General features: G+C 41.2%; 1 protein-coding gene across 8 annotated transcripts in view; it reads right to left on the bottom strand.

The window, feature by feature from the left end:
- Positions 1 to 10,863: 10,863 nt before the first annotated feature.
- Positions 10,864 to 13,314, bottom strand: part of rap1gapb (RAP1 GTPase activating protein b) — a 439,024-nt gene continuing 436,573 nt past the window's right edge. For all 8 annotated transcript variants that reach the window (XM_030134454.1, XM_030134457.1, XM_030134455.1 and 5 more), the window contains one exon: positions 10,864 to 12,531. The gene's annotated coding sequence lies outside the window, so the exon portion shown is untranslated. The remainder of the gene's footprint in view (positions 12,532 to 13,314) is intronic.

Below are 13,314 nucleotides of genomic sequence, written 5' to 3'. Positions count from 1 at the left end.
AGACTATGGTTTGGGTCTAGAAAGGGGTTTTACTGGAACTAATGCTTGTTCACACAGTCTGTTCCAACAGCTCACCTTTTCCTTCCATCCTGACAGGAACAATCCCCTCATCACTACTGGCTCTGCTTCTGACACTAAAGCACAGTTTAAAAATGCTCAGAATTCTCAGCACAAATCTTCTATTTTGCAAAGCCTTGGCGTCAGTTTCATTCATGTAGTGCTGAATCCTGGAGCATCTCAGAGCACCTTTCATACTGAACAGGCCAACACCATACTCTTCACTGGAGGCTATTTATTCTAATAATCTTCCCTCTATGAGCAGTCCTACCTGCCCACTCTGGACTTGTGGGCTCATGGCTGGTGTCTGCTGCTGGATCTGCTTTCTGACTCTGAGGAGCTACAAGACAAAGTTTCCCAGTTCTGTGGCGTTGCATCATGCATTTAAAATGCATAACATTATGTTCCACGCCACAATGCCACACAATTCACTGACTCAATAATTAACTAACTTGAAAAGTGGTTTACCCGGTTCATTGTCCTCATTAGTTGTTTCCAACCGGGAGGTCGTTTTTGTGAAAAAGTTGCTGATTTTGTCACATTTGGCTGCATTTGCTTCCAGAGCTTTCCTCTTTTTAATTCTTGTCTTCTCCACACCACCCTTGTTCTTTCTATTATCCATGTTTCAAACAGCAAACACAGCTGAGCATGGACAGCCTACAGAGCACAGATGGTATATGCTCCACAGATACAGTATAGAGCTACTAACCATATGCAAGGACAGATTACACAAGGTCACGGTACGTCTGCAAAAAAGAGGAAGAAAAACAAAACAAACAGTTTGCTAGTAGAGGGGGTGGCGGCCCAGGAACAGCAGCAGCAGCTTACATGATCAACCCAGTACTATGACTGAACCCCCCCCCCCCAGAGTATGGAGTATGGTGCTGATCCATCCTGCTTATGTTATGCCAATACATACATGAAGAATGTCACACGTCACTTTTTAAATCAACAGTTTTCTAATAATAAGCATTTTTGTAAAGAAATAATTCTATATTGTTCTTTCCTCTTTAGTCTGATGATGAACTATCCAATAAATAATTGTGATCCTAGTTTATCCTAGGCTTTATTCTCATGAAAATACAGGTTTCATCTTGATATTTTACCACTTTATTCTCGTAGTGACAAGTGTTTTTATTTTCTTATGTGGCCTTAATATGCCGTTGTGTTTAACAGGTTCTTCCAGTGTGGAATATTTAGCTGATTTCTGGTTTTCCAGCGGAGAACGATTATTTTCTTTGCGACAGTCAGGGCTTTGAATAATCGACCGGCTCTATTTGTAAAGTGTCATGAGATAACTTTTGTTATGATTTGGTGCTATATAAATAAAATTTGATTGGATTTGACCAGTATCAGTTATTTCAAATTTATTGTGTTCCTTCTGTCTTCTTCTTCCTGTCCTGCACTCAGCCATTGCTCATACCTTGTTGTTTTCATGACAAACTGCTCCTTTTTCCCCCTCAAACATTTTCCATTGCATATCTATGACACTGGATTGTATTAAAATTATACAGGCCCCAGTTTTCCCAAAAGGTTTTATTATTCACGTTTTCGTTAAAGGGTTGCCAAAAATAGTGGGAAGAATATGACAATTACCGTGCAAACACAACAACGAAGTCAGTGTTTACAATATGTGAATCTGTTTGGGCAGGTACACCTTCTGCTGGTACTGAGTTGGAACTCCTCTATGTAGCACTGACATGGTTCAAAACACCGCTCCGAACAAGGTGCTTCCTTAGCTCACAGTCCAATGGAATTGATAGGAACCCTTGGCACCGCACCATGGCACCTGGTACCGAGCTGAGATGTGGTACCGAGCCACGGTCCCATGGCACCTGGCACCGAGCCCTGGTATCACGGTGCCACGGCACCTAGCGTTGGCCCCGAGGTGGTACCGCGGTACCACGGCACCTGGCACCGAGCCGTGGCATCGCGGTACCTAGCGGCGGCACCGAGCCAATATGTACTCGCTGTCTGTCCAAAAATGGCCACTCGAGCCGTAATGTAAATGTACAGAAGGATGTACCATCATCATCAGATGCATCAAGGAGGAACCATCATGTTAGCTCTCCTCTGCACCGCTTCCAGCTGCCTCTGCCCCACTAAACTAAGCTCAGTTGTCAACAGCCCTCTTGAAAGCACACACTTTAGACTGAAGTCGACACAAAACATATGCTGTGTGTACATTTCAATAAATATGACCACATATAAAACACTACTCGCCAACAGTCGTGTAGCTAACGTAAGTGGTAGCTTAAGCTAACCTTAGCATTGGCACTGACAGATTCATGTTGCTTGGTGCTAGTAGCATAGAACAGCTTGGGTCTGTGAAAACAGCGCATAAAGTCATTCTGAATAACGTTGTATAAAATTGAATTCATCCTTACCTTGTACAGAGTGGTCCAAAGCAGCATTATTCTGAGTCCCAGCGAAAAACTGTCCGAGTGCAGCTGAGCTTTTCCTCCTGAAGCAGGAGTGTTTCAGAAGTCAGCCTGACCCACATATGTTAGGAGGAAGAACACAATTAAACTGTTGTATATGTTATGAATTAAACTGTGCTGTATATGCCAAGTACATATTTGAAAAGTGAAGCAACCTCCCTTTGCCCTTTTTTCAGTGTGTTTCCATTTGTTTCTGTTTCCTTCCTTCTGGAGGTTCAACTGACGGGAAAACCCGTCCGTTAACAGAAGACCAAATCACTCTATTCTTAAACTAATTCACTGGAACTGAATACTAAGTCCTGTTCCTAACAGAAGTTCAAAAACTCACAGTTGGAGTGAAAAAAGCAGAGTTGGGTCAGGCCGTCTTCAGCAGCTTTTCCATGGGTACACACAGTAAACACACGGGCTGTTCTCCACAAGAGCCCACAAGCTTCTCCACCCTTTTCCGTCCTTCTAGAAGGTTCGGCCTGTTTATCCACCGGCAGAAATTATCTACTGATTTCTATCCCCTAGTAGCTCTTGTTTTCTTATTAAATGCTCTTTGGTCAGGCACATCTGTGTTGTTGACCTACTTCCACACACACTGGCTCATTTGGGCTCTTCTTCTCCCTTCTTCTGTTTCTTCTCAGTTCGGTAGAGCAGCTGTGCGGAAACCTGCCCAGACTGTGTGTGCCAACGGTCACATAAGCAGGGCCCGCTCCACGAAGAAAACAAACAGAGGATCCCTCTACAAAACATGGACAAATGACTGAATATGGGAATCCCTGTAGTGGTGCATCCAGGAAGGATAAAACTAGAGCTGCACAATTAATCAAACTTAAACTTACAAGAAATACTGCTTTGATATTTACCCTAAAAATTATTGACAACTTGGTATTTATGTCAGTCACAATATGTCAAATGACAAAATGTCAAGTTCTACAAGCTGTAGATGTGTCCTGATATTTTTATATGTCTATTTAAAAAAAAGGAAAAAGATAGAAAAGAATTATTTAATATAATTATAAATTTAATATAATGTAATTATAAATTTAATATAATATAATTATAAATTTTATATTATAAATTTAATATAATTATAAATTTAATAATATAATTATAAATGTAATATAATTATAAATTTAATATAATTACAAATTTAATATAATTATAAATTTAATATAATATAATTCATTAGGTTTAAACATACATGCATTCATCCATTCACCCCTATTAAGGCGTCTGTACAGCATAAAAAAAAGAAAAAAAAGCATTCTCTATTTCTATTCTAGAATGTGACGTAATGACGTAATTTTGACGCACACCCAAAAGGACAGCACGCCAGCGAAGCGACCCTCACCCATGCTCACCCACCCACGCACGCACAACCCCTACTTGGAGTCGACACGCCTCCAGGGGCGGGTGAGTTCTGTTTCCCTACCAGCCAACCTCAACGGAACCCATTGGCCCCGCCCCCTTCGACGTATGCCCCTGGGGACGTACTGGCAAGCAACCCCCCCGTGGCCACGCCTTGCCAGCCCAGCCCGCAAAGCACTAGACTAGGGATGATTACGTTCTTCCAGACGTGGGTGGAGCCTACCTCCCAACCACCCCCTCGGTAGGACCGTTGGCCCCACGCCCTTCCGCTCGCACCCTGAGCACCATGCCAACCAGGTGACGCAGCGTTGCCACATTGCCAGGGAAATATTTTAGTCCACTAGCAGCCATGGTTTTCATATAAAAACTAGAAGCACTCGGAGAGCGCAGACCTCCGCCAAGGCTGATCAGTGGCCCCCCCCGTGGGCCCCCCCACCCCCGATCACCACCAAAATTTAATCATTTCTTCCTTATCCCATTTCCAACAAACCCTGAAAATTTCATCCAAATCTGTTCATAACTTTTTGAGTTATGTTGCACACTAACGATCAGTGCCCCCCCCCGTGGGCCCCCCCACCCCCGATCACCACCAAAATTTAATCATTTCTTCCTTATCCCATTTCCAACAAACCCTGAAAATTTCATCCAAATCTGTCCATAACTTTTTGAGTTATGTTGCACACTAACGGACAGACAAACAAACAAACAGACAGACGGAAAGACAAACAAACAAACCCTGGCAAAAACATAACCTCCTTGGCGGAGGTAATAAAAATTAAATGGTGTTCAATCTGACTGATTCTATGCATCACCATCCTCAGTCTCTAAATCACATCTTCCTTCTTTCACTCTACTTCATTCACTATAGATTATTACTGCAATAATATTACACTAATAAAAATAAAAGCAGGTCAGCAGCATTTTGATTTTGTGATATGACAGTGATAGGAGCCACATTATGATTTTGGGTCCAAGAACCTTGTGAGATTAACACAAACTGGGGTTATCACTATAGTGATTTTGACATCAGATTAATTTCTGATTGTTTGATTCTTATTTAAAAACATAACTACAAGAGACTAATTACTGAGAGAGTTCAGCTAGATGCATGCTTCAAAAAACTGTGAACCAACAACAGGAGAAAGACATTCAGATCCTCCTCTGCCTGTTCAATCTGTCAGTCCCAAACTGATGAGTAATAAGAACTAGTGTAAAGGCCAACATTTAAAGCAGGCTCAGCGTTTCCATGTCAACATAAGGCTAATCCGCGATGAAATCTTCCCGGAGTCGACTGAATCCTACGCCGTGTAAACGGCCCCAACCTTACCTGTATGTGTTTACTCCGTTAGTCCACCAAGCAGCGACTTCCTCCTCCAGTATTTCATTTTTAAACATCCTGAAGGTCTGGAGACGGTGTGGGCGGGCCTTGGAGTCGACGTATTGTAGGTACCGCCCACTGACAAAAACCAGCCAATCAGAAGAAAGCCCGCCAAATCGCCCGCTAAACTTCACGTGTGTATCGAAAATGTGTAAGGAAGTGCAGTTCCACCACTGGCCAGTGGCGACGCTGTCCTACACACTGGGATACACTCAAAGTCAGGTCAAGTGGTACATAAGGACTTTCAAAGAAAAAGCGAAAAAGTGTTATTTAGACACTCAATAACACAGTAACACTCTTTGTTTTATGAGGACTCTGGTATGGTCCGGCTAAACCACATAGGTCCTCGGAGCCCAGGTGCGTAGTCAGGTGACATGTCCCTCTAAACCACAAATACCAACACACACACACACACACACACACACACACACACACACACACACACACTGGTGGTCATACGCTCATTTATTAGTGCAGAATGGAGACATAAGTCGACTCTTTCCCACCACTAGCCTGAGTAGACACTAGTATGTATGTGGCCAAAATAACTTTTATTTTGGCCCTGGGTGGCACCAAGTTGACAGTGTGTAATAACAATGGCTTGCTTTGTGTTGAGCGCACCCGCAGTTTAGGTCTCAGTGTTTCAAGTCTTGAGCCATATAAGCCTTTGTTGGTGCCCAGGTCGCCCACTGTGTTGGTGTTCCCACGCTGAAAAGCATTCTAAGCCTCGAGCGGCGTAAGTCTTTGTGAGCTGAACGCAGGGTGTTCCCCAGCACAATGCATGGGCAGCATTGAGCACTCAGTCTCTGGTGTTTTACAAAGTGTCCAGTTTTTGTGATTAAAATCGTTGTGTTTTTCTCAATAGTGTGGTTTTTGACAGGTTGAAAAAGCTTATGGTCAGGCTAGTTAAAAATAACAGAACTCCACAGTTCAGTCTAAGCTGCCCTAGGAGCGATAATGCTGGGGCAAGTACGGAGCACTGAGTCCTCTCCCCCGTTTCTGGTAGTATGTAACACTTTTGTCTGTAGTTATAATTTACTATATATAGTTTATTTAGTCTTGCTTATCACTATTCACCTGGTGTCCCTTTTCCACTCTCCCCTCTGGAGGAGTAGTTACTCTTCTATTTGTAGCTGCCTGGGGTCCAATGACGACGGGATCTGAGGTGACTCATCTGTGCCCTGTCCTGACCTGTGACCCCGGACTTCCAAACCCACCCTCACATGTCTGGATGGACCTCCTCGCCCCCACCTGTGTAGATGGACTTCCTCATCCTCACCTGTGTGGATGGACCTCCTCACCCTCACCTGTGTGGATGGACCTCCTCGCCCTCACCTGTGTGGATGGACCTCCTCGCCCTCACCTGTGTAGGTGGACCTCCTCGCCCCCACCTGTGTGGATGGACCTCCTCGCCCTCACCTGTGTGGAAGGACCTCCTCCTTGCCCTCACCTGTGTGGCTGGACCTCCTCACCCTCACCTGTCTGGATGGACTTCCTCACTCTCACCTGTGTGGATGGACCTCCTCGCCCCCACCTGTGTGGATGGACCTCCTCGCCCTCACCTGTGTGGATGGACCTCCTCGCCCTCACCTGTGTAGGTGGACCTTCTCGCCCCCACCTGTGTGGATGGACCTCCTCGCCCTCACCTGTGTGGAAGGACCTCCTCCTTGCCCTCACCTGTGTGGCTGGACCTCCTCACCCTCACCTGTCTGGATGGACTTCCTCACCCTCACCTGTGTGGATGGACCTCCTCGCCCTCACCTGTGTGGATTTTCCTCCTCGCCCTCACCGGTGTGGATGGACCTCCTCGCTTTCACCTGTCTGGATGGACCTCCTCGTCCTCACCTGTCTGGATGGACCTCCTCGCCCCCACTTGTGTGGATTGACCTCCTCGCTTTCACCTGTCTGGATGGACCTCCTCGCCCTTACCTATGTGGATGGACCTCCTCACTCTCACCTGTGTGGATGGACCTCCTCGCCCCCACCTGTGTGGAAGGACCTCCTCCTCTCCCTCACCTGTGTGGATGTTCCTCCTCGCCCCCACCTGTGTGGGTGGACCTCCTCGCCTTCACCTGTCTCATCTGACTAGATGGATCCCCTCTTGTGCCCCCACCCTACTGCATCTTTACAGACTGGAACTACATCCACAAATGGACATCCATCAGTCCTGGTGCATCTATAGCCTGTCCGTCCATGGGAGTGGATCTCTCCTTCACTGTGATTCTCCACGAGGTTTCTCTTTTCCCACTTGGTTTTTTGAGTTTTTTGTTGTTGAGAAGGAGGGTCTAAGGACAGGGGATTCCTGGGACATTAATCTATTTCTTTCATTTACTGTTTATTTGACTGTTCTTTGTTTTCATATCCAACAAATTCTGTAAGGCAACCTTGTTGTGATATAGGGCTCTACAAATAAAACTGAACTGAGGTTGTAGAGATTGATCTGAACCAGTGATTTTACAGTAAATATTTATTTATGTGCAGGGTGGATGTAATTCTCTTGTCAACAGAAAATTGTTCCTGGTTTCCTTTGTGTGTTTGGGAAGTGGTTAGACTTCAAACAGTGTGCTTTTTGACAGGTGGTTCTTTCACACTTCTGTAAACTATTGCCTCACTTGTCATCTGTTTGGTCAAACAAAACACAGGCCTGTATTTCATTCCTACTTCATGAGCTAAAATGGTACTTATCCGTCAGAATCCATGTGGTGGAAAATGATTTACCACTTCAGTCTCCACCATTTAATGGCGGTGTACTCCACATCAGTCAGCCCAGTTTATGACCGTGTGTGTGATGTCTTAAGCCTGGATACTGACACTTGTGCGTGGAAACTCCTGATATGACTTGAACATCCAGAAGTGATGAGGCATTGAAGAACATAGAAGTCAATTTAGTAAACAATTTTAATGCCTTACATCACCTATAGTTGACCAGGATAAATGAAGGGATGCAGACATGTCTCAAAATGACTTATTATGAAGATGGGGTCTCAGAGCCCAAAAGTCCCTCCCCTCTTCAGCATCAGCTATCCATCTAACTCCAGTCCTCTTGTACATCCATCTGGAATGGATGTGCTGAAGAGAGAGCTGAGCCTGGACCATGAGGACATTATCAATTAGCCAATTCTCTTAAAGATGGAGGAGAAAGAGGGGGTGTACAGAGCACTAGTTTATGGTGTGTTCCCCTGTTATATAACAGTTTACACACTATCGCCCATAAAGGTTGAATAATTTTACTTTCAGACACATTCCTCTTTTTAGTCCTAGTTATAAACATCAGTAATCACATTTGACCTGGTACAATGATTATAATTAGTCATCATTACATGAGAAGAGGGAAAAATATTTTATTCCAACTTTATGGGCAACAGTGTATGGTACATAACTCTGTAAAAGCACTCAGAAGTTTTTATTTATTTATTTATTTATTTATTTATTTATTATAACCTTAATTTACCCAAGTAAATGTTTCACTGAGATTAAAGTCTCTTTTTTTCAACAGCAATCAAAAAACAGTCAAAACAAGTGTTCAGAGAACGCAAACCTCCGCCAAGCACCCCGAACGGTGTGCATGTGTGGACTGACTATTTCTTTTTAAATTAAACAGTTTCAAGGTTGTTCCATAGGGCAGAAAAAATTGAAGCTTGGTACCAGTCATGTGTATGTCAAATTATATTAAATTCCAATCAATATTTGTTGAGTTATAATGAAACATGTGTTGTAAATGGGATTTTCAATGTTAAATTGAAATGTCCACAGAGTCCACATTCCACAGTGGATGTGGACAATTTTGTGCCAGATACAAGATATTGTTATAAGCTATGAGTGGATCAAATTGGAGGATAATCAGAGTCGTTTTGAATTTTTTATGAATTTTCGAAAATTGCTTAATGATGAGAAATAGGAAAATTTGAGATTTTGTGACCTTGCTGTGAACTTGAACTTTGGCCTGCTTGGCCCAAAATTTTATGGGTTGGTCCCAGGGCTTAGGCCTATCTGTGGGTACAATTTGGTAAAGATGGTTCTAATAGTTTTCCCGTAAAGTTGCTAACAAACAACCAAACAAACAAAGCAAAGTGATCACAATACCTCCTGGCAGAGGTAAGAATGTGACAACCATTAACATAAATTGTACAAACAAAAATATTTCACACACAATGCCAAAAACAAAACAAAAAAACAGTGGGTTCAAAACAATTTTGTAGAGCAGTCACAATAACCAAGAGCACCATTTCAGGAAAAAAAAAACCCCATAGCATGTTATGTATTCAGAGTGACAACCACAGTGACTTTGGTTTTTACACATGCATGTATGCAGATATGAAAGAACCAACCCAAGTACACGTACAGTAACAAAGACACTGAACATACAGAGGAATGGTCTGCACAGTTTCCACAGCCAGTAATAAAACACAATTTGATTCTTTAGGCACTAATCTGATGCACTCACAAAGAGAACCACATCCATTCCAACCCGTTTAGCAGTTGAGGGTCTTTAGATTGTAAAGCTGAGAAAAGCATGGATTCGAATTTATTTGCATTCATCACCAAATCATACTAACTGCATGTTGCTGCAGGAACACAAGGGTTTGTTCAACTGAACCAAATGAGAGACAGACTGTACTGTCTGGAGAAAAAACTGAACCATCACTTTGACAACCAACTTACAGCAGCATGCACACAAAATGTAAGAGTAAAGTAATCTAAGGGGCTGATAGTTCTGCTCATCTGACACTTTTTTTTTTTAGTATTTTCAGATTTTTCAGAGTTTGTTAAACCTGGTCCCAATCCCCACTGGAAGGAGATAGATTTGTTTCTTTGTTAATCAATCAAAAGAAAAGCTGCCTTTAAAGAATAAATAAATAAATAATTTAAAAAAACTTAACTTCAATAAAAAATACCTTTTCAATCAAAGAAAAAAGTGTTTGAATGCAAAAAAGATATTTGAGACTCAAGAAATTGTATTCGAACATTTTTTTTTCTTTGAAAAGTTTTTTTTTTTTTATTGAAGTGTTATTATTTGATTGAAATAAATTTTTTTGATTGACGTAATCTTTTTGTATTAGGGCCATATTATGGGTGGCATATTTGTGTCTTTATTATTCGATTCCAAAAAAAACATCACTTTGATAAAAAAAAAAAAAAAAAAACCCTAACAGCAAAAATTCTTCACTATTTATTCTGAAATAAACATCCCTCTGTAGATATTTCACTTTGTACCAAAACTCATGATGACAAACTACAGCACAGTAGTTTCTTTTATGCATCATCTTCTTTATTAAGCATTTTGTTGGATTTATTTACAAAAAGAACGTAAAGCAATATTTACAAGTCTTTTGAACAAGGGCTTAAGCAGACTGTTGACAAGAACAGAAATACAATCATGTTAATCAAGCACATAGATTTACTCCCAGTCTGTTGTGGTTTGGATCAGCCAAGTGCGAGCACAGTGACAAAAGGAACCACATGGTGATGTGCTATAATAATACAGAACCACAAGAGGGCGTAGTCCATCTACTCAAGCATTTGAAAGTCCAGGGAAAAACATTTGATCTTTTCATAAAAGGCTGTTACACAAATACACAAATATGTCATTGTTACCAAAAAGTCTATCTATATTTTTTCTAAATCATATTTTTCCTGTAGAGTCAAATGCAAAATATTATGAGCGATTTGTAGCTTTGATTTGTACCTGCATAAACAGCTATATGATGATGCCGTGTTTCACATTTGGTCCAGTGTTCTTGTTCTGAGGACGCGGTCGTTGATCTCTTCGACAAAATAAACGTCGCTTTCTTTAAGTTCTTTCACGTGTAATAAATTCAAGACAAGAGAAAAATGAGCCACTGTGATCAGGAGTCAAAACTGTAGGCTATGACCATTCATTAGATCAGATATGTACAGATAATTACATGTCTGTCTAGTTTTACATTCAAGCCAACTGGCAATGCCGTGCCTTTACATATGACCCTCGGTTAAAGCAGCTCACAATCATCATAAAGGCAACTTCAAGACAAAGTCACAGTGTAATTCATATTCAGCAACAAATCTACTCCTTCAAAAAAGGTCAGCGTTTCCAAAGGACTCTGAAAGCGTAGTGCTTAGATCACGTACATATGTTACACTTTACAAATAAATTAAGAAACGATGACATTTGGCTCTCTCAGCAATGTGCACCGCATCTGGAGATGTTAGCTGGTTTTTAATAAAAACACAAATCACAGGGACAACACCTCTATGTCAAGCATGGCACCAGTGTACAGAGGAGAGGTTTTGGCAAGCAGATTTATACCATGCACAGTACCAATGTATACACACCCTTACACAGACATCAAATCAACAAGTGGTGTGTGTATTTGTGTTTATGTATGTGTATGTGTGTGTGTGTGTGAGACAAAGAGCATTTGAGGACAAAGTTCAAAACAGCAGTACCTTAAAAGTGTGGAAATGAAGACGCCTGTTGCAGGTTGGGGCCAGACTAATTACTGGTTCAATGTAATTATATAGCGTCAACATATTCAATAATTATGTTGAAATATTTTTCGACAGACTTACTGTAGTATAATTACAGTATGAATTTACAAATTGTATCATTTTTGTGGCATGTTCCACTCAACTACTGTTAAAGTTCTTGATGCTACTACAGCCACCAACCGCATCGTCTGTATCATCTGCAAAAACAACTTCTCCAATCTAAATATCCACTGCTAGACACTGAGGAGGAGGGGTCATCAGTAAAATACAAACTGTAGTCCAACAGACAAACTACTGGTACATCAAAGTGAAACCCACGTCCAGCATCACAGTGGGAGTTTAGGTTGACATAAAAACATCTTTTTTCTAGTGCAACTCTCCTCTCTACTGACCGCTGTCTCACAAAACAAATGCCAGTTATTTGATTGTTTCTGTGTTTTTTTTTTTTTTGTTTTTTTTTTGCCACTCATGAAATCAAATCCCTGTTTAAATCCAGACTACACAAAACAGTTAAGTGTGTAGAGAACCAATCAGGTTTCAGAGTTGACTTGTCTGAAGGGTGAGCGGGCAGGCGGATGTGTTCAGTAGTGCTGCATGGGAGTGCAGATGGGTTTTCTTTTCCCTTCAACGTCTAAACAGGATTTCCATGTGGGTCTGGAATGATGGCTGTAGGTACATACGAGTAGCAAGGTTTATGTGTCTGTCGCCACAGACAGTAGATCAGCGTCGGTCTCCTGATCTGGCGTCTAACTCTGCTCCTCGTCTGCATCAGTGGTGGGGTTTACATGACCTTGGCTTGTAATCAGCAGGAAGGCGCCTGTTGTGTGAACGCTGACAGAAGGATACACAGAGGATCAGCTGAGTCTGGGACAAGCAGTAAAGCAGATGGATACTGTACAGATAGTATACAGATACTATATATAGTATACAGATACTGTAAATAGTATACAGATACTGTACAGATAGTATACAGATACTATATATAGTATACAGATACTGTAAATAGTATACAGATACTGTACAGATAGTATACAGATACTGTATATAGTATACAGATACTGTAAATAGTGTACAGATACTGTATATAGTATACAGATACTGTACAGATAGTATACAGATACTGTATATAGTATACAGATACTGTAAATAGTATACAGATACTGTACAGATAGTATACAGATACTGTACAGATAGTATACAGATACTATATATAGTATACAGATACTGTAAATAGTGTACAGATACTGTATATAGTATACAGATACTGTACAGATAGTATACAGATACTGTATATAGTATACAGATACTGTACAGATAGTATACAGATACTGTAAATAGTATACAGATACTGTATATAGTATACAGATACTGTACAGATAGTATACAGATACTGTATATAGTATACAGATACTGTATATAGTATACAGATACTGTACAGATAGTATACAGATACTGTAAATAGTATACAGATACTGTATATAGTATACAGATACTGTGCAGATAGTATACAGATATTGTATATAGTGTACAGATACTGTACAGATAGTATACAGATACTGTACAGATAGTGTAAAGGTACTGTACAGATAGTATACAGATACTGTACAGATAGTA

This window comes from Sphaeramia orbicularis, chromosome 5 (genome assembly GCF_902148855.1).
Source record: "Sphaeramia orbicularis chromosome 5, fSphaOr1.1, whole genome shotgun sequence".
Lineage (NCBI taxonomy): Eukaryota > Metazoa > Chordata > Actinopteri > Kurtiformes > Apogonidae > Sphaeramia > Sphaeramia orbicularis.
The sequence above is the reverse complement of the archived record's forward strand: the minus strand, read 5'-3'. Positions and strand labels throughout refer to the sequence as shown.